This window comes from Sphaeramia orbicularis, chromosome 12 (assembly GCF_902148855.1).
Source record: "Sphaeramia orbicularis chromosome 12, fSphaOr1.1, whole genome shotgun sequence".
In the NCBI taxonomy this organism is placed as follows: domain Eukaryota; kingdom Metazoa; phylum Chordata; class Actinopteri; order Kurtiformes; family Apogonidae; genus Sphaeramia; species Sphaeramia orbicularis.
In genome coordinates, this window is record NC_043968.1 from 74,502,479 (window position 1) to 74,525,772 (window position 23,294).

The window sequence follows — 23,294 nt, forward strand, 5'->3', positions numbered from 1 at the left end:
ATTTATTGATTGATTGATTGATTCATCTCTCTCTGCCTCCAGCTGCTCTTTGTGGATGTCACTCTTTTAATTGAATTTTGTTCTCTGGGTCAAACTGGTAGATCCAAGTTTCATCCCCATAGCGCTCGTCTGAGAACTTCTTGACTCTCTCTTGTAAAGTAAAAGTCACACACAATATAAATTAGACTAAATAAGAATGAGTATGAATGATCAAAAGAGAATTTCTGATATTCTGTTATGGGAAGAGCTGATGTCTCATGTGCAGTCGACATCAGATCCCGCCCCCATAACACATTTCATCGTTTATTGACATAAAGAACAACTTTCTACACGAGCTTCAGAAATGTCTAAAAACAGCAGCAGCAGCAAGACATAGTATTCTAACCCACAAACAATTCACAGACTGCTTCTCACATGCAGTTTTACAGCGCGAGACAAACTCTTATTGTCAGAGTACTGTAGAAAAACTACCGTCCAAAAGTGAGTAAGGGGCTTTTCCTGGGATTGAAACTATTGGGAGGTTTGAAAAGAAATTAAAAGGAAAAGATATCTTCTGGACAGCGCCTCACAGCTTTCACAGGTCTGGTTCATTTCACTGAACTCTGAAGGGTTTTATGTTTATGTGGTGGACCAGAGGTGCAACAGCCCAAGAAACTATACACCGTAAGAAAAAAACAGAGAGAACAGCCCAAAAAATTATCCACTATAAGAAAAAAAAGAGAGAACAGCCCAAAAAGTTATCCACTATAAGAAAAAAATAAGAGAACAGCCCAAAAAGTTATCCACTATAAGGAAAAAAAGAGAGAACAGCCCAAAAAATTATCCGCTATAAGAAAAAAATAAGAGAACAGCCCAAAAAGTTATCCACTATAAGGAAAAAAAGAGAGAACAGCCCAAGAAATTATCCAGTATGAGAAAAAAGAGAACAGCCCAAAAAGTATCCACTATAAGAAAAAAAAGAGAGAACAGTCCAAAAAATTATCCGCTATAAGAAAAAGAAAAAGAGAACTGCCCAAAAAGTTATCCACTATAAGAAAAAAAAAGAGAACAGCCCAAAAAATTATCCACTATAAGAAAAAAAAAAGAGAGAACAGCCCAAAAAAGTTATCCACTATAAGAAAAAAAAAAGAGAGAACAGCCCAAAAAAGTTATCCACTATAAGAAAAAAAAGAGAACAGCCCAAAAAATTATCCACTACAAGAAAAAAAAAGAGAGAACAGCCCAAAAAAGTTATCCACTATAAGAAACAAAGAGAGAACAGCCCAAAAAATTATCCACTATAAGAAAAAAAAGAGAGAACAGCCCAAAAAAGTTATCCACTATAAGAAACAAAGAGAGAACAGCCCAAAAAAGTATCCACTATAAGAAAAAGGATAACAGCCCAAAAAATTATCCACTATAAGAAAAAGGATAACAGCCCAAAAAATGATCCACTAGAAGATAAAAAAGAGAACAGCCCAAAAAGTTAAAACTTATAAGTTGAAGTTAGATGTTTTTTTATTTTTATTTTTTTTTCTTATAGTGGATAATTTTTTGGGCTGTTCTCTTTTTCTTATGGTGGATAATTTTTGAGCTGTTCTCTTTATTTTTCTTTTAGTGGATCATTTTTTGAGCTGTTCTCTTTTTTTCTTATAGTGGATAATTTCTTGGGCTGTTCTCTTTTTTTTCTTATAGTGGATAATTTTTTGGGCTGTTCTCCTTTTTTTCTTATAGTGGATAATTTTTTGGGCTATTCTCCTTTTTTTCTTATAGTGGATAATTTTTTGGGCTGTTCTCTTTTTTCTTATGGTGGATAATTTTTTGAGCTGTTCTCTTTATTTTTCTTTTAGTGGATCATTTTTTGAGCTGTTCTCTTTTTTTCTTATAGTGGATAATTTCTTGGGCTGTTCTCTTTTTTTTCTTATAGTGGATAATTTTTTGGGCTGTTCTCCTTTTTTTCTTATAGTGGATAATTTTTTGGGCTATTCTCCTTTTTTTCTTATAGTGGATAATTTTGGGGGGGCTGTTCTCCTTTTTTCTTATGGTGGATAACTTTTTGGGCTGTTCTCCTTTTTTTCTTATAGTGGATAATTTTTGGGGCTGTTCTCTTTTTTTTATAGTGGATAATTTTTTGGGCTGTTCTCCTTTTTTTCTTATAGTGGATAATTTTTTAGACTGTTCTCTTTTTTTATAGTGGATAATTTTTTGGGCTGTTCTCCTTTTTTTCTTATAGTGGATAATTTTTTAGGCTGTTCTCTTTTTTTTATAGTGGATAATTTTTTGGGCTGTTCTCCTTTTTTTCTTATAGTGGATAATTTTTTGGGCTGTTCTCTTTTTTTTTCTTATAGTGGATAATTTTTTGGGCTGTTCTCTTTTTTTTTATAGTGGATAATCTTTTGGGATGTTCTCTTTTTTTTTCTTATAGTGGATAATTTTTTGGGCTGTTCTCTTTTTTTTTATAGTGGATAATCTTTTGGGATGTTCTCTTTTTTTTCTTATAGTGGATAATTTTTTGGGCTGTTCTCTTTTTTTTTATAGTGGATAATCTTTTGGGATGTTCTCTTTTTTTTCTTATAGTGGATAATTTTTTGGGCTGTTCTCTTTTTTTTTTTCTTATCGTGGATAATTTTTTGGGCTGTTCTCTTTTTTTCTTATAGTGGATCATTTTTTGGGCTGTTGCACCTCTGGGCCACCGTAGTTTTACAAGTAGTTTTCTGATTTACATTCTCACTTTGGATCTTCTCCCAGTGTACAAACCTATCATGAACATTCATTCGGATTTTCACATTAAAACCAAACAACCATCAATTCAAGTAAAAAAACTGTTGACATTAGTCATGAAATGCAGGGTCAAAATTACACTTTTAAAGAGGTTTTTAAAGTTTTTAAAGTCTCGACTGACAGAAGACTGATTTTACAAAAGGCAAGTGCTTTGTGTTTCACCTTAAATGTACAATTTTGTAAGAGAATTATTATCACAAAGAGCTGCCATGTTTATATTAAGACTGGAATGACACTGTGAAGGTTTGATTTACTTTTCAGCATGAACTTCAACTTGGCCCTTTTAATGTAATGGTTTTACGATATCAGCTGTTTGAATTATTACCTCTGTAGGAAACTTTAGAGCAGGGGTGTCAAACATGCGGCCCGGGGACCAAATGTGGCACGCCAAAGGGTCCAGTTCGGCCCCTGGGATGTTTTTGCCAAGTGCAAAAATTCCACAGTCTTGAATTGAAATAAGCAAAAAGAAAATTTAGCTTGAATTAAGGAAAAAATTTTGAATTCATCCCCCCAAAAAATCTTCAATTAAGTAAAAAAAATCTACAATTAAGCCAAAAAAATAAAAATAAAAATCTTCAATTAAGCCAAAAAAAACAAACTTCAATTAAGACAAAAAAATCTCAAATTTAGCAAAAAATCTTGAATTAAGCCAAAACAAATCTTCAATTAAGTAAAAAAAAAAAAAAAAAATCTTGAATTAAGTAAAAAAAAATCGTCAATTAAGTTTTAAAAAAAAATCTTGAATTAAGCCCAAAAAAAATCTTCAATTAAGTAAAAAAATCTTCAATTAAGCCACAAAAAAAAATCTAGAATTAACAACTTAATGTTTTTATTTGTTTTAGAGCAAAAATAACTTTAAATTATGAAAATATTTACATTTACAAACTATCCTGTAACATTAAAATGTGAATAACCTGAACAAATATGAACAACCTGAAATGTCTAAAGAAAATTCAGCACAATTTTAACAATTTTTCTGCCTGTTCCTCAGTGTTTAGTGTCTTTGTAGATCTGATCCATAATGCACATGTAGAAATGAAAAGTTGAGGAATAATATTGTTAAAATTGCACTAAATTTTCTTATGTTTTTTAATTTAAATTTCATTTTTTTTCAGGGTTTTTTTTTTGGGGGGGGGGGGGTAGTTTATAAAAGTACGTATTTTCACAATTTAATGGGTTTTTTCACACCAAAACAAAGACAAAAATTTGGATAGAAATGCAAGTGGCTTGAACTGATTGTCCTCATTCTTTATGTGTGACATATATTTGTAAGTGCCCACATATGATCACATATCCACATGAGAATTTACCTCCAAAATTTTCAAGTAACTCTATCGGCTTCACAACATTTGATCATAACAGAGTAAAGAAGGGACGGAAACATGAACGAAGCCATTCATGCCTTTAAAAACATGCCTCCCACTCAACGTCCAAGTTGAAAATGGAGACTTCAGCTATATATATATATATATATATATGATGTGTAGTGGGGAAATGTGAGATTTCAACAGTTTTCATATATATATATTTATATTTATATGTATATATTCTATTATTCTATGAGACATTCATTGGACATTAGCAGCATTGACATTCAGAACACTGCTGACTAAGATATAGTCCCATTACAACAATATACCTATAGATTATCTAGTTCTACAGAGAAGACAACAATGGAAACTGTTCAAAATAAAAAGTTCTTCTATAAAAAAGATCTATTGAACGCCTATAGAAACATCTATATGTATATAAAAAATTATCTTGCTCACTTTAATTGAAGACACTTAAAGTGACTCTGACATATGCATTACTGTGTGTATATAGTATACATATTGTAGTATTCTGCATGTACATTATGTATATAGGATTAGGGTGGTCCAACAATCATGGTAAAAAATAAAGTTTCAAGATAACCTCAATTAGAACCCTGCGTTAGGTTTTGGCATTCAAAGATGATTTAGGAAAAAAATTGGAAGAAAAAGGAGATGTTTTAGAGGTTGCACAAGTTGCTGGAAGTTTCCTGGAAACTGACTAATTTTGCATTTTCAGCATAGCCGAGCTGACCCTGTAAGAGAAGCAGCAGTACGCGCAAAACCAAGGTTTGAGTGCGTCATCTAGCAATATATGTATTAAATAAGGCATATACCAGGCTAATTTCCTGGAATTTTTACTCATGAGGCTAATGACGTTCATTTTGTCTTCTGTTTATGTAATTATACAGGGTGACCCAAAAAAAGGGAATTTTTGAAGTGCGTATTGGCAGACATGAGCAAGTGGCAGCACTGCGAGACAGTGACCTTGAGCAAGTAAACACACCCCCCATTTTAGTAACCATGGATCAGTGGAACGGGCAACAGCGTGCGTTAGCCATAAAAATGTTTTATAAAAACGGTGATAGTTTGACAGCTGCGCAGAGGGAGTTCCGACGTTTTTACAACTTAGGACGTCATGGTGCTGTTCCATCAAAACACGCGATAAAATGTTGGATTAATAACTTTGAAGAGACTGGATCTGCCCTAAAGAAGAAACCAACAGGACGACCAAGAAGTGCTCGTACTCCTGGCCCCCTAGATGACCAGATTTGTCCGTTTGTGATTTTTTCTTGTGGGGCTATCTCAAGAGTAAAGTGTACACGACTCGACCAAGAACTCTGGATGAGTTAAAATACAGAATTCAGGATGAAATTCACAGTATCCCAGCTGAGATGTTGCAGCGGTCAATGAGGAATCTCAACAGCAGATTTCAAGAATGCATTCGTACAGGAGGACGCCATCTACAGGAAGTAATTTTTAAAAAAAATGAAAATTCCATCATTGTTTCTTAAATGGCATGTTTTAAGGTTTCAATTACTATGGATAAAATATTTTTCTTCCATCACTCTTGGTTTTATTGGATTGTTAAAAAGTTCCTGTTTTTTTGTGTCACCCTGTACTTCTCTTTTTTCTTTTGTTCAGACAAGGTATAGTTTTTAGATGCTACCTGCTTGACAGTTCCGACTGTAACTCCAGTCTTCCTTAGAAGCATCATCCGAAACTGTCAAGCAGGTAACATCTAAAAACTATACCTTGTCTGAACAAAAGAAAAAAGAGAAGTATAATTTTTACTAATGCTTATTTTTGACTGTTAACAGATAAATACATGTGGAATTCTTGGACTCCAGTGTGACACCAGAGCAGAAGCAGCTGATGGTTCACAACATGATGGAAAATGAAGGTTTCTTTCGGTTCTACTAAAGCGTTGGGATGCCCTTAATCAAGCAGATTATGAAGGGAAGCAGATCAGTGATTTTGTCACCACCAGCATGATACGTTTCTTTGAAACTTTGGATCTGTCACAAACATTCTTCAGAATTCCTCCAGAAGACTGGGCTGATGATGCAGACTTTTAGAAAGTTGCTAAAGCTGTGCATTCCAGAAAAGTTGTCAATGATGTTGCTGAAAAAGGGGTGGAGCTTATTCAAGACTTCAGCTGTAGCCGAACAAAAAATGAAGATCAGAAACAGTACTGGCTCCAAGTTGTCAAAGAACACAGGAATATTTTTTGTAATTTCAATAAAGCGACAGGGCCTGCTGGACTTTCTAAGTAACATTTTTATGCGAGTTGCAGGTTTGATTTTGAGAATAAAATTACAAATTATTCTAATACGCCTTATTCATTTGGCTAGTTATGTTATAGTATATGGAGCAATCTTCACGTGTCTTGTGCAACCTCTGAATATTTAATTAATTTGCATAAAATTTGGACCGAAGTAATTTTGGCCAGATATAGAACCAAATGCAGGGTTCTAATCCAGAGAATCTTAAAAAAATTTTTTGGACCACCCTAATATAGGATATTGGAATCACAACAAAGCAGACTGTATGTTTTCTGCAACAGTTTAAAAATTGTATAAATTGTTCACAGCAGTATTGCTTAAGATGGAATGGTTGAAGCGTGTGTTCCTCTCACGTCGGTCAGCCTCTTTGACTTTATAAACGCCATTCCATGCGTCCTCATGTGAGTATTCAGGTTTCCTTCAGTTTCAAACATCTTGCCGCACACTTTACATTTGGTATTTGGCGTCCCGTCGTTGTTCTCGTCCGTAATGTCTAACTGGTTCTCTCTCTGGCTCTCGTCGTCTCCTTTGCCTCGTCCGTTGTATCGACCCAGACCCTGCGGCTCCTTCAGTCTGTGGACGATGAAGAGGTGTCGGGCCAGCGAGCGGTGGGAGGTGTAGCACAGGCCGCACTCCTGACACTGGTATGATGAGCCGTCAGATTTGTGCTGGGGAATGTGTTCGTGGAACGCGGGTGATGTTCTCGGTGGTGAAGCCGCAGACGGCGCACTTGTGAACTTTGAGGATGTTCACTTTGAGTCTTTCAGCGGCTGCGAGTCGGGGGCTCTGGAGTTTCACACAAGGGGACCCTTCGTCTTCCTCTGGTTTCCTCTTTGGGCTGAGGGCCTGTCGAGGAGATTAAGACGAAAAGAAAAGACTGTAAGGTGACTGGGATGAAAACATTTTAGAAAACACTCACAAATTACTGCTGTACGACGGCGTGTTAGGGCCACACAGGAAAAACCAAAACACTTGTCACTAGGAGAATAAAGTTATATATATTATCACAATAAAGTCGTAATTTAAAAAAAAAAGACTCATAGTTTAACTAAAATAATGTCATACTTTTATGAGATTAAAGTCGTAATATCTTGAAAATAAATTCACAATAGTGCAAAAAGAAGTGCTATTCTTGTATTATTCTCGAAATATGACATTATTCTTATAATATCACGACTTCATTCTCGTAAAATATGATTCTTTTTGTATTTGACCTTATTCTCATAAAACTACAAGTTTTATCGACTTTGTTCTCGTAATAACAAATGTTTTTATTTTCTCATGTGGCCCTAATATGCTGTTATACTGCTGCACCAGTGGCGCCTGGTGAAGTTATTTTTTGGAGGGGGTGCAGTATGCAAATCAGTTTTTGGATGTACTATAACCACATATCACCACTAGGATACACATGCACATGCACCACTATTTAAAAAATTATACAGTAGGCCTTTGTGTTTTCAGTCATGTATTTTTTATATATAAATGTCACCCGTCTGTCCTTCAAAATTTCAAACTATAGTTAAATGTTAAATGTCCCTGACAAGTGTCTTTTCCACTGATAGTTGGACAACGCATTTAGACCAGGGGTAAAGGTAGGACAGGTATATCGCATGGCATTAAAAAAAATACATATTAGCCTATGAGCTAAATGACGTTAGTTGTCACTTTTCCATTGGACATCTGCACAAAACTTTACCGGTATTTACTAAATGTCGAAAAAACAAGTGTGTAATGACGGTTTTTCCATTAAATCACAAATGTGATGATTTGTTTATTTATTATCGTGAAATGACACGAGAAGTCATTCCATAAACATGGTGACAAACGTAAATATTGTGTTGATTTACAGATATATTCATTATTATTATATATTTCCCCTCTATCCCATACTAAATTAAAAAATGATTGGGTTTCTTGGTATGTCCGCACATATGATGTTTCTTTTAAAACTCTTCTTCTTCGCTTGTTGTAACATCCGTCAACATCTGTTTTTTTTAATTCACGTGACTCTAGTATGGAAAAAGGTCTTTCCATTGCAGTTTTGTGTGACATAACAATTGTGCTATGCCTGAAAAACCACCTATTGCCAGCACAAAAATGTTTAATCAAAAAACAAGAGTTTTTGGTGAAACTGTTTTTTTTTTTTTTTTTAGTAGTATTTTTATGTGCAAGTTATATTTGCGCAATTGAGGGTCAATGGAAAAGCGGCTGCTGTTTCCGCCAGGATTCAAACCCCCAGCCTCTCACATCATAGTCATTAGTATTTCCTACTGATCTATCCGCTGATATATATTAATATATAGTGGATGTACATCATTTTGTCGCGGTCATTTGAAAAAGTATTTCACAAGTCGTAAAAGTTAGATGATCTTATGACATTCCATTTCTGAGGAAGGTCTTGGTACTTTTCGGCATTTGACTTTTACTCCTGTGGGAGGTGCTTAAGGCTCTCCTACCTCTTGTATTGGAGGGGGTCTACTGCACATGCACCATTTATAATGACAGTCTATTATTATATACATACATACATACATACATACATACATACATATATATATATATATATATATATATATATATATATATGTGTGTGTGTGTGTCTGTGTGTATATTTGTTATATGAATATGCATTTACATATATGTGTTATTGTATTATGTGTTTATGTGAATCATATTATATTTGTTCATAATAATATAAAGCTAGAAACCAAATTATTTAATAAGTATCAGTCATATTATAGTATATCGTATAGATATGCTTAGACTAGGAAGATTATTATTGTTATTAATTATTTAAGGAGAAGGGGTGGGAGTTTATACTTCTTCTCATTCCTTTTTAAATATGTATTATATGTCTTATGTTTAAGTGTTTTGTTTATTTATTTTCTTCTGTTTTGAGATTCATATTCAAAATAAATACATCAATCAATCAATCAATATCTATATCTATATCTATATATATATAATTTTTGTAAAGGGAGAGCCAATTTTTGCGCCCCACATTTTTAAACTCCACATGAATGCAGATTACACATGGTACTCATGGGCTGCATCATGTATAGCTCGTTTATTTAAATATTCATGATTTTGTGAAATGATTTGATGTGATTCCTATTGTCTTCTTCATGTGAGACAGGGGAGCGGTGCCCTAATGCCGTTTCTTGACAAATTCAGTACCGTTTGCTTGTCAGGTAGTGGCTCCATGTGACTGGGACTGAGAGTCTTCCCCTCTGGGTCTTTGTCTCCATGCATCAGCTGAATATGCTGATCCAGAAGCACTCTTTTAGTGAACGGTTGACCTGACTGCTGGACAGTGTCTATCAAAGTACAAGAAAAACAACAATTAAAATCTTTACAAGTTTCTTCTTCTTTCAGTGCTATATACACTCACATTCTCTGTCAGTGCATATTCAGGATATAAGAACTGTATGCAAACCAATCGGTAATGCCTATTTCTTATTAGAATATAAAAAAGGATGTGTATCCAAACTCACGGGCAGGGTGTAGACCTTCCTCAGCCCCTTGTGTTTGAGGCGGTTGTGACGACAGAGACTGTGAGAAGAACTGAAGGACTTATCACACTGTCTGCATGGATGTTTTTTCAGGATCTGACACAGAAGAAGAGGGTGGATAAGATACCATGTTACAATCATGAGGGTGTTAAAGGTTCACTGTGTACATTTAGGAGGACCTAGAAGCTGGAAATGAATGTGTAACATTAGATTTTGTTTTTGGTATCACAAAATGACCAGTTTATATCTACAGGGAGAGTGGGTCACCTCCACACAGTCTGCCATGTTCTAATGCCAAATTTACACAGTACCAGTTACTATTCACTTAAATGGAAAGTTTATATTATCTGCCATTTACAGTGGCCCTGAAGGAAAAACCACAATGACTAATTGCAAAGCACACAAGAAAAAAAAACACACAAGAAAAAGAACATCACACAAACAAGAATAAAAAACACACAAGAAAAAGAAAATTTTCCAGAAGGGCTTTTTTGTTGCTTGCATGATTTTCTTTTTCTTGTGCACGTTTTTTTTTTGTTTTGTTTTTTTTTTCTTGTGTGCCTTTCTTTTTCTTGTGTGCTTTACAGTTTTTCATTGTGGTTTGCCCTCAGGGCCACCGTAGGCCCATTAGGTGTTTGTTAATCAAAACAACAGCAAGACTTATTATTGTACTTTGCAGATCCAGCAATTCTGTTTTTGCTAAAAACTATGAAAGCATTAAACATATAAACCACACTGTGGGAGTGAACTTAGAGCATTTCAGTAAGATACACCTCAATAAAATCACTGACATTTAGTGGTAAATTATATTCATTTGATGGTAAATGGACTTGGGTTTCTGTAGGGCTTTTGTACCTTGATGGCACATTCACCCACTGCACACACAAACACACAAACACACACAAACACACAACAGTCAGTCACAGCAGCTTTGGGTCAGTGTCTTGCTCAAAGACAGTTCGACATCTCAGCGGATACCAAAAGTTGCAATCATTTGTGAGCATCTCTGAAACAGTGTTTTCATGTCTATTCTAATTATATATTGTCTATAGTAAAATGTACTGTTGTTTTTGTTAGTTGTTAACCATGTTAATTATTATAATGTACGTTATTACCACCGCCAAGGAGGTTATGTTTTGTCCAGCGTTAGTTTGTCTGTCTGTCTGTGTGCAAGATAACTCAAAAAGTTACGGACGGATTTGGATGAAAATTTCAGGAAATGTTGATACTGGCACAAGGAAGAAATAATTAAATTTTGGTGGTGATCAGGGGTGGGGGGCCACTGATCTGCCGAGGTCTGCGCTCTCCGAATGCTTTTCTAGAAAAGACAGCGCAGACCTCCACCAAGGCAGATCAGTGCCCCCCACCCTTATCACCACCAAAATTTAATCATTTCTTCCTTGTGCCAGTATCAACATTTCCTGAAATTTTCATCCAAATCCGGGGCTCTGATCTGCCTTGGCTGAGGTCTGCGCTCTCTAAGTACTTCTAGTATATCACATGTTACTATCACTTCAATTTCCAAATATTACATCAATTTATGACACTAACAAAATTTTCTAAATGTATATTGACATATGAACTTTTTATTCCTGTTTGATTTTTCAATAAAAATATTCAGTCACGCAGTCGACTAATCACACAGAAAGTGTCTGTGCTCACAGAAGCTGAAAAATCCAACAATAACAAACATATTATGACTCTATATTGACAACTGAAAGGCATATTTGGCGTACAACTAGAGGGAGCTTACTGATGTTCTGACTTTCACCTATAGTCATGAGCTCTGGGTAGTGACCAAAAGAACAAGGTTGAGAAAAACAAGCGGCCGAAATGATTTCCTCCACAGGTTGGCCGGGTTCAGCCTTAGAGATAAGTGGAGGAGCTCAGACACGTGGGAAGGACTCAGAGTAGGGCCACTGCTCCTCCACATCCAGAGGAGCCAGTAAAGGTGGTTCAGGCATCTAGTGAGGATGCCTCCCAGACGCCTCCCTCGAGGCTGATCGAGGACACGCTGGAGGGTTTCTATCTCTGGGCTGGCCTGGGAACACCTCAGGATTCCCCCAGAAGAGCTGGTGGAAGTGGCTGAGGAGGAGGGCTGTCTGGGTTCCTCTGCTGAGGCTGCTGCCCGCAAGACCCAGACCCGGATAAGAGGAAGATGACGATGATGACGCAACAGAAACATTTTGTGACTAGTTAATAGTGTTTTTCAACCTTAACATCACAACTTCACGTGGGGTCACCTGGAATTCAATTATGGTCGCGTGAAATTTCTAGTCATTGATTTAAAAAAATTACTAATAAAAATATTTTTTAATGATTCAATATATATTTCAACACTGCACACTTTTCCTAATAAAAAATTAAATTCAAATAAAATGCGGGATATAATATCTGAGAGGGCATATCTTGATTGACCCAATCATGTGACCACGCGCATTACTATGCTTCAACCTGCCACAGTCACAGTCAGAAAACTGGACCGAACAAAGTATGGAAAGATTTCTTCGCCCACCTGGCCCCACTAAGACATCTAGGAGAAACTGAGAAGCAGACACCAAAAAGGTGCATTATATACATTATATTATATAGCCTAAATGTCTTCTAAAATTAACATTTATTTGCATCATAGTATAGCAAACTATTACATACTAAAAAACAAATTAATTTTAGCAAAAAAAAATGTGGAGTCACCTAGAAATTTGTGATGTTAAAATGAGGTCACGAGCCAAAAAGAGTGGGAACTACTGAGTTAACATAATAACTCTTCAGTAAGGGAAGAGAAAACACTGCCTCCGAAATGCTCACAAATTTTAGTATATGCCCGATATCTCCCCATGTGGACCAGAGTCTGAACCACCAACTCTTGGGTTCGTAAACAACCTGCTCTATCTCCTGAGTCACAGCGTCATGCCGGCCACAAGACACCTTAAATATTATGACACATATAGCACAATGCAGTCACTCTGAACAGATAATAATAATAACACTGGGTCACAAAAAAATGTTTTTTGCAAGTTGTCTAGGTTTTTTCAACTGAATTAGGACCATTTTGCACCGCTAAATCCAAAAATGACATCTGTTTTTCTCAATCAGGTCAAGTTTTTTTTGCTAATTTGATTTTGAAAAATTTGATCTTCTCACAATCTGCGCACAAACTTTATCTTGGTCACCAAGTTTAATACCAAAATAAGATTGGTAAGCACACTTTATGAAACTTGTGACTTGATTGCTGTTAGGTACAATGGTGTATTCACCGCAGATGTAGCAGAATACGTCAGGCTTATTTTTGCAAGATCTTCTAGTCGAAGCCATTTCATTCACCTGTAATATTAAAAAAAACATTAATCATAAATTGGCAAAAGTAAAATCTTCAGAACTCGTTTATTGCAAGAAATATGAAAAAATTTTGTGTCATATGATGTGAAAATGCCCATAAATGTAAGCAAAAATGTTAAAAAAGCCAATATGTAGCATAGTTCAGAAAGTTGACCTGATTGAGCGAAATTAATGTGATTTTTGGATTCAGCACACCAAAATTATCCTAAATCAGCTCAAAAAACTTAAACAATAAATTTGTTGTTGACCAGTGTAATGGATTAGATTTATAAAGCACTTTTCTATGAATGCATACTCAAAGCACGCACAGTGGATCCATTATTCATTCACTCTCACATTCTCCCTCTGGTGGTGGTAAACCACATATGTAACCACAGCTGCCCTGAGGCAGACTGACAGAAGCGTGGCTGCCAATTCACGTCTGCAGCCCCTCCTTCATACATTCGTAGCAGCACTGGAGGCAAGGAGGGTGAAGTGTCTTGCCCAAGGACACAAAACATGACTGGGACAGAGCGGGATTCGAATCGCCAACCCTTCAGTTATTGAACGACCCGCTCTACCATCTGAGCCATGGCCACCCCATCAAGACAAAACAAGACAAGAATTTGGCCCAATCCCAATTCACCCCCTGGCCCCTCCCCCTAACCCCTCCCCCTCCTTTTAGCACATTCAGGTGAAGGGGTAGTGTTGTCCTGATTCTCAATTAGTTGGAGGGGAAGGGCTAAAGTGGAGGGCTGTTTGGGCTTCGAAATGGAGATTTCCAGGACCACAATACGAACGGAGGGGTAGGAGAAATTTCCCATAATGCTGTTCAAATCAATGGCAAGATGGAGCAAAAACACAGCAAAAACAGTGCAGCAGTGTGATGAAAGAAACACACAAATATACGTATTTCTGCGGTTTATAGTTGATAGCCGTAAAAAGATGCCCAATGGCTATGCAACAGAGCTACTAACGGCATGATGAATACTTTCGGAAACAAAGTTGTCGCATCTGTTAATTGCGGCGTCAATGACTGCTGATGACGTAACAGGTCGCGAAGGGTTATCCCATTTCATAGGGGAATGTTTCAACCCCTACCCCTTGCAGTTCCATTTCAAAGGGTAGTGCCAAGTGCAAGGGCCGAAGGGGTAGGGGTTGGGGTAAGGGGAGGGGCCAAGGGGTGAATTGGGATTGGGCCAAAGACTAAAGAGGATTTTTCTGTGTTTTAAATCAAATCAATTCAAATATAATTTCATTTATATAGTGTCACATCATAACAAAACTTATCTTATGACACTTTACATTTAGAGCTGGTCTAAACTTGACTCTTCAGCCAATTTAAAGAATCCTCCAGGAGCAAACACCTTAACGGCCACCGGTAGTTGGAATGAGGTGAGGGGTGTTTATTTGGTTGCACTCTACAAGTTCACCTCTAGATGCCACTAAAGACTATGACCTGAGCCTTTAATACAAACAGAATCACAGTTCCAAACATGTACCTTGCCGTGCTCGCGCCTCATGTGTGCCACGTACACTTCCCTGGAGCTGAAGACGGTGCTGCAGTCTGCACATGTGTATCCTGTGCTGGGAGGGGTTTTCGCCTCCGCCGGGCAGTTACTGTTGGGTTTTTTAGTCGTGAGGGAGATGACCTCTTTTCCCCCTTGTCCTGACCATTTATGCTTCCTCCGTCTTTGTTGCTATTATTAGTAGGGCTGTTGCTGCAGGTGCTGTTATTAGTGGGCTTGGTGCTGAGGGGCAGGTTGATGCCCAAATTTGGTGGTCCCTCGATGGTCTTCAGGGTACCATGAATAGTCTGAAAAGGCGCCGTGAGGCAGAATTTAGAATCTGATTAGCATGAAAATTGTAATAATAATAATAATAATAATAATAATAATAATAATAATAATAATAACTAGAAAAGCACTCGGAGAACACAGACCTCTGCCAAGGCAGATCAGTGCCCCCCCCCCCGAGGGTTTGTCTATCTGTTTGTTTGTCCGTCTCTCCGTGTGCAAGATAACTCAGAAAGTTTTGGATGGATTTGGATGAAAATTTAAGGAAATGTTGATACTGGCACAAGGAACAAATGATAAATTTTGGTGATGATCGGGGGGTGGGGGGGGGGGGGGGGGGGGCACTGATCTGCCTTGGCGGAGGTCTGCGCTCTCTTTTCTAGAAAAGCATGCGGAGAGCACAGACCTCCGCCAAGGCCGATCAGTGGGCCCACCCCCGATCACCACCAAAATTTAATCATTTGTTCCTTGTGCCAGAATCAACATTTCCTGAAAATTTCATCCAAGTCCGTCCCTAACTTTTTGAGTTATCTTGCACACAAACAGAGAAACCAACACCGGCAAAAACATAACCTCCTTGGCGGAGGTAATAATAATAATAATAATAATAATAATAATAATAATAATAATAATAATAATGTTTATGTTTATGCATTTAGCAAACGCTTTTTTCCAAAGCGACTTACAGGGGAAAACCAATTAAATCACTCAATCAATCAAATTTTATTTATATAATGCCAGATCACAAAAAAATCTGTATAATAATAATAATAATAATAATAATAATAATAATAACACTTTACCAAAAATAAATTCATGAGATTAACTTTCAATAAATTAGATGCTCACAATTTTCCACCCAAGCTTTTATTTTTTTTCTAAATGGCCTTGTTTATCAAACTAAGCCTAAATAGCTGCTTTATTCCTACCTTTATATGGTCCAACATGAGTTGTTTCTGTGCATAATGCATGGAGCAGTCCGGGCATTTAAACACTGAAACTTTATGATTAATGACGTGCTGGTCGAAGTGAGTGTAGAGCAGAGACTGTAGAGTGAACACAGTGTCACACATAGAACACTTGTAGATCACCCTGAAAAACAGACAAAAGAACAAAAAAAGGACATGAATCATCAAATGAATAAGTGTTTTGTGAGATAACACTGGTCTACAATTTTTAGAAATGATTTGCTTCAGAGATTAAATGTGCTAATGTTATGTATTTTAATAAGATTAATTGGAAAATAAATGACAAAAGTGCCGGTTTGCTGATGTTTTCAAGGTATATGATTAAGTGTTATTACACATATATATTGGTTTATGTACATTTCTATAATAGTTTTATAAATCTTCCACTAAATAGAACCTGTAAAGTGAATGAATTCTAAGTGCAGACAGTGTTTTGAAGTAGATCTTGTAGCTCTGAGACAAATATTCCTTTTGAGTCAAACCATTCTCTCGTTAATTCTTGAATTTCACATTTTGACCCAAGGCTGTATCTTGGAAAGTTCAGCCAACCAGCATTTTTGACTTGATTTTTCTTTATCGATGACTCTCATGTGGTAAAATTTCATTCCTTTTATTCTGGAAGCATTTTCCTTGTAGACCAGTGTAATCCATAATTTGACTTTCATTAGAGCTAACCCAGGCCCGACCCACAGTGAACACCTGCTCCTGAACACCTGAATTATCTGTTGTGCTGATGATGGACGTCAGTTAAAGGTTGCCAAATGGAAAAAAAACAATCTCAAGTAAAGCCACCATGTCTAAAATCCCCAAATCCTTCTACTGACGGAGCAGCAAAAATGATTGTTCTCAGAAAATTCATTAGACATGGGTGTTGGGTAACGTTACTGTGTAACTGTGTGAAAAGATGAGCATACTTGTGTTTCGTTTCTATGTAAGGTAGTAATTTTTCAAGACGTGCGTGGTATGCTAACATATAGAAGCGTATTTAAAATAAACTTTTACATTTTATGCATAACATCAAAAGTCCCAGATTAATGGTCCATTGTGTCAGATTTCTGTTTGTCCATGTGCTTAAACAGTCTATTATTTGTACTGTACTGGGAACTGTTGACACGCTGTATTTCTAACCCAGTGGTTCCAACCTTTTTCGGTTCGTGACCCCATTTCAACGTCACAAATTTTTGGTCACCCCAGAACGGAGACTCTTTTTTTTTTTTGCAGAAATTAATTGTTAATCATGTTTGCCATAATATGTTGCAAATAGACGTTAATTTTAGAGGACATTTAGTCTGTATATGTATATTATTCTGGACGGAGGCAGAAAAGCCAGGTGTAGATTACTGCACAAAGTGAGAATTTGATTTTCCTTGGTCAGGATATGTACAGTCAGTCCAACTTGGATTTACAAGGCTGACAATTAATACTGAACAAACAAGAACTCAGACTATGAATTATGAAAGAGCTGCAGCATCTGAAACCGACCACAATGAACATTTGACAGATAAACAGAACCACAGTGCTTCAGTTCAGACTCACAGTTTGTCATGTCTTTTATATATTGTGACTGTCTCTCTCAACTCACCATATATTTTTATTAGTAAGTTTTAGTTTTGTTTTGTTTTTTTTATGAATTATTTGAAATTTCAGGCAACCCCATATGGGGTCCTGACCCCAAAGTTGAAAATCACTGCCCTAAAGTCCCGAAACAGTATTGTTTGTCTGAAGAAAACATAACCTCCACACTTGGCGGAGGTAATTAAGTTATCAGAAGCCGCTGGTAGCATTCAAGAGTAGTACGAAGTGCATCTTGGGATATTTTCACAGCCAAGTCTACATAACTCTCCAACCAGTGCATCCTTGGTTTAAGCTAACTGAACAAAAACAACATACAGTTATTCCATGTGTTCTTGGTTTATATAAACTTTAAATTAGGGAGTACAGTTGGTGTCAGCTGCTGCCTTATCAGTACAGACAGCTGCCTGTCAGCCAGCTGAGCCCATAAAAAAAGAAAAAAAGAAAAAAAAAAGAAAAAGCTGCAGCATCTGAAAACTGACCACAATGAACATTTGACAGATAAACAGTAACCACAGTGCTTCAGTTTCACACTCACAGTTTGTCATGTCCTTTATGTATTGTGAATGTCTCTCTCAACTCACCATATATTTGTTATTAGGTAGTTGATTTTTTGTATGTTTTATTTTTTTCAATTACCGGGAAGTTCAGGGCGACCTCACTGAATTCCAGGCAACCTCACGTGGGGTCCCGACCCCAAGGTTAAAAACACAAGTTCTAAGTTGACAGAAACTGGTGTTGAAAGCACTGAGTATAAATGCTACCTTAGGATTTTCACAGAAAATTCAGCCTAAATCCTCCACAAAAACATCAGTCTAAAGGTTGTTATCAAGCCCATCTTTGCAGATTTGGTCGTAAGCCCTTTGAGGAAATTGTCAGTGTTGTGAGTAATCATTTAGCGATCAGGGTTCCAGATAAAACTCAACAAAACTCCACAAACAAAGGAAATAGGTCACACAATACAGGTGATGTAACTAAACAGACAACATTAGAAGGAGGTCAGGTTTAGGGCTAGGTTAAATATCCAACAAGAGGTAAAACTGATGAGCATGTTTCCATTCTTTATCTGTTTGATTTTCACCCTTTCTAGTCTGTTTTTCCAACCCTAAGCAAAGTTTTTTTTTAAATCCCAATCTGGCTACCCTGCATGTTTGAAAATAAACCTACATGGGTAAAAGAAAGTCAGAGAAGATGGCAATTTTTAAGGTTCACACACCGGAATTAAAAATACATGTAAATGTTTTCATATCGTTAGCCTCATAGCATAATTGCCCAAGTCATACACTATATGGACAAAAGTATGTGGACACGTGTTTCTTTTCTAACAGGGGTCTGGGGATACAAAACAATAATGACAAATATCATAAAGTAGTTTTATATTGGGATAAATATCATATTAATTATTAATATTAATGTTTATATATCAGAAATCATGAACAGGACAACTTACAGCTGTAGACATGATGTGTCCCAATATTTTTGTCTATGTAGTTTACAAACATTAATATTTTCTTAAAGTTTAATGGGAGATTTTTCATATTAAGTGAGATGTGAAGAAAGTAGATGGTTAGATGTGGTAGACAATTATTGTTTTCAGTCAGAGCATGAAAAATATTTTAGAAATTTAGAGGAAGAACATTTAGAGTCATAGTCATGAATAAAAAAAAATCAGTGTTGAGAGAAATGAATTAAAAACCATCTCTGAGGCATTTTGGAAACAAAGAATAACAATTTAACCCAAACTAACCAATGCAATGATATTGATCCCAATATTAAAACTATATCTTGACCAAGGTTATAACAGTTTGGATTTTTCATTATAGTTTAGTTTATTTAGTTTTGACTTTTTTTTCTCTAATTCAGTTAGTTTTAATTCGTTTTTAGAGCAGGTTGGCTAGTTTTTATTAGTTTCATTTTTTCTAAATGCTTAGTTTTACAGGGGGATCACAGTCCTCAGCCTCCCGGGAAAGTCTATTCCAGGGTACTGGAGAGGAGGATCCGACCGATTGTCGAACCTCGGATCCAGGAGGAACAATGCGGTTTTCGTTCCGGTCACGGAACGCTGGACCAGCTCTACACTCCTCCATCGGGTGCTCGAGGGTTCATGGGAGTTCACCCAACCAGTCCACATGTGTTTTGTGGATTTGGAGAAGGCGTTAGACCGTGTCCCTCTTGGTATCCTGTGGGGGGTGCTTCAGGAGTATGGGGTCCGGGGCCCTCTGCTGAGGGTAGTCCAGTCCTTGTCATGACCGAAGCAGGAGTCTGGTTCGCATTGCCGGCAGTAAGGTCAGACCTGTTCCAGGTGCAGTTGGAACTCCAGCAGGGCTAGCTCCTTTGTCCACGGTTTCTGTTCATAATTTTTATGGACAGAATTTCTAGGCGCAGCCAGTGGGCCAGAGGGGGGTCCGGTTTGGGGACCACAAGATTTCACTCTGCTTTTTGCAGATGACATTGTCCTGTTGGCCTCATTGAACCTGGACCTTCAGCGTGCCCTGGGGCGGTTTGCAGCCGAGTGTGAAGCGAGTGGGATGAGGATCAGCACCTCCAAATCGAGGCCATGGTTCTCGACCGAAAAAGGTGGGTCTGCCCTCTCTGGTCGGCGGAGAGTCTTTGCCCCAAGTAGAGGAGTTTCAAGTATCTTGGGGTCTTGTTCACGAGTGAGGGAAGGATGGAGCGTGAGATTGACAAACGGATCGGTGCAGCGTCTGCAGTGATGCAGTCGCTGTACCGGTCGGTTGTGGTAAAGAAGGAGCTGAGCCGAGAGGCGAAGCTCTCGATTTACCGGTCAATCTACGTTCCTACCCTCACCTATGGTCATGAGCTTTGGGTCATGACCCGAAAGGCAAGATCCGGATACAAGCGGTCCAAATGAGTTTCCTCCATAGGGTGGCTGGGTGAACCCTTAGGGATAGGGTGAGGAGCTCAGTCACCAGGGAGGAGCTCAGAGTGGAGCGCTGCTCCTCCGTGTCGAGAGGGGCCAGCTGAGGTGGCTCGGGCATCTGTTTCAGATGCCTCCTGGACGCCTCCCTGGGGAGGTGTTCAGGCATGTCCCACCGGGAGGAGGCCTCAGGGGAAGACCTAGGACATGCTGGAGAGACTATGTCTCTCGGCTGGCCGTGGAACACCTTGGGGTCCCCCGGAAGAGCTGGAGGAGGTATCTGGGGAGAGGGAAGTCCGGGCATCCTGCTTTGACTGTTGCCCTGCGACCAGGCCCCAGATAAGCAGCAGATAATGGATGATGGATGCTTAGTTTAGTCTGTTAGTATTAATTTTAGTTTTGTCGTATCTTTATTTTCTTCACCGTCGTATTCAAATAAATCCCATACCACTCGGCTGTTTTCTCCCAACTTTAGTCTCCATGGTAGAGTGGGGACAAGAAGACGACTGTAACCACAAGTGATGACAAGTGACGGACCGTGAAGTACCATATGGTGCCACTAGCTAAAACTGCTAGAAGCAAAATAAATCGCTTTCGTATCAATCCAACGTTGACAAAGACGAAATGAAGGGAATTTTATCCATAATTTTAAATATATAGTTATATAGTTAGCTTTGTAAGCACACAATACAGTTTCAGTTAGTTGTCGTATTTGTCTTTTAATTATAGTTTTATTTATTCAGTTAACAAAAATGTTTTTCAATTCTAGTTTTCGTCATTTTGTTAGTGTCGTTAATATAATCATCTTGATTCTGATATTTCTCATTATTGTTTTGTATTCCAGACCCCTGTTAGAAAAGAAACACCTGAATTCCACATGTCCACATACTTTTGTCCATATAGTGGATGACTTGTAGTAGTTTAGACACATGCAACAAACAGGACACTGAATGTAGTTTTTATCAGTTTAAAACTAAACAGTAAAAGCTCTTATCCAGTATTTTGTAGACCTACTTTGGTTCTCCTGCCTTCACTCCTGGATGCTGAGTGTAGGCGTGGGAGTGGGTTCCAGGTGCAGACTGAAGGCCATGGGGCAGATGGAACATTTATAGAAGATCTCACAGTGAGTACTTTGGATGTGCGACTTGAGGAGTTTGCAATAGTCAGCAAAGATCACACTACAGTGGATCCAGCTGGAAAAAGAATGGGATACAAACAAAGGAAAAGGATGACCACTAATTCCTCTGACAGAAAACGGTTTTTATTTAGAACTGTCTTCATCAACCCAGGAAGAGAAAATTAGATGTTGTGCAGATTCTGTGTGTACGTCTGAGATAAAGAAGGACCAGCCTGTTGATGTCAGATATACAAGTATTTAATGTATATTATTATGCATTGAACATACAGAGTAGATATCGTCTCAACTTTGGGACACTATCTTCTTTTAATACATTCATGGAAGATGGACCAGCTTACGTAGTCAAATAATGAGTAACTGTCTTATATCATTGTAACTATGACATTTCAATTTTCCTCCTAACGGTAATTGTGAATAAATGTACTGTGATTGTCAGACTGATTTGTGCACAGTGTTTAATAACTAGAATTACAAATGACGCCATAAGTGATGATTAAAGCAATGGCGCTCACTGAATGGTACTTTTGGGTCATTTCTACCAAGTGGACTTTAATAACAGAGTTGATGCAGACTCACCGATAGCCGACTCTTCGGGTGTAGTGCAGGCAGTTTTTGGTGACGTGGGACTGGAAGTGGACAGAACGACAACTGGCACCGCATTCAGGGCAGATGTAAGGAGACTTATGTGGTGAATTCGCTGGTGTGACAGAAAGCTGCACTGATTCGGGAGGAGCATTTGGCAGATAGTGCATGTTTTCTGCGGGTACAGACAAAAACATGGTTTATTATCGGTTAGTTAAGAGTGGGTGTTAAGGCTCAGGCCAACCCAATCACATTTAGATCTACTGCTACCTGTGTGAAGAGGTTTGTGAATGTAAGTTTGGGAAAAAATCTCCAAGGACATGTCTTTATAAGAAATATTTGTTATTATTTGGGATATGTTCCAGATAATTTTAACCCTATAATGCCAAACATATATTTTTGATACATGACTTTTGAAGCCACTCTACATGATCAGTGTGATATTTTTTTTCCTGTAAAACCTGATGTATACAATTAGATACATTGCAATACACGAATTATCCACCAGGGGGGAGGAATTCATTCACCAGAGGCCTTTCCAGTGACACTACAAGACTGTCATTAATGAGGAAGGAGGCAGAGAACTTCGACAATTTAGAAAAGGAATGATCAATTTGTTACACGTGTTTGTTATATTATGTTTTTGTTATTCAAAAATAATTATATTTTAGCATTGAGACCTGATATATCAAATATGATACAAAATTTAAACTCATACATGGAAATTGATGTTTGAAAAAAGTTTTTTTTGGTTGTTCAGAAGGACCAATAAAGGCTCCAGTTGCAAAGAGCTGGAATTTTCTGTCAATGATTTAATGGTTCAGGCTTTACAGGGTTAACTTTAGTTTTCTTGAAGGCCCTTTAAATTACATATATTTTAGTACTATTATATTGATATTATAGTATTAATTAAATATGTACTTTTTAAATTAGCTCCTATGAAACAATGTGACATGACAGAAAGGTAACTATCATTTAGTTCAGTCCATAAATACAATGTGAACATACTGTCATTCTACAAATCTGATATGGCAAAGATGTTAGCAAACAGTAGCTCATCCACATATCAAGCAACGTCCACATGTTTGTTGCCAAGTTACTGTTTCTGGCCATAGAGTTGAACAGACCGATAACCAGATTAATTCTCTTTTTAGCTTTCTTTTTGGTCTCCACTA

The 23,294-nt window shown here is 37.5% G+C and overlaps 1 long non-coding RNA gene across 1 annotated transcript; it reads right to left on the bottom strand.

The window, feature by feature from the left end:
- Positions 1 to 225: 225 nt before the first annotated feature.
- On the bottom strand, positions 226 to 3,195 carry LOC115430102 (uncharacterized). Its single transcript, XR_003936871.1, has 2 exons — positions 2,673 to 3,195; positions 226 to 600 (listed from the first exon to the last, which is right to left on the bottom strand). It is a non-coding gene; the product is annotated as an uncharacterized LOC115430102 (long non-coding RNA).
- Positions 3,196 to 23,294: the final 20,099 nt, after the last annotated feature.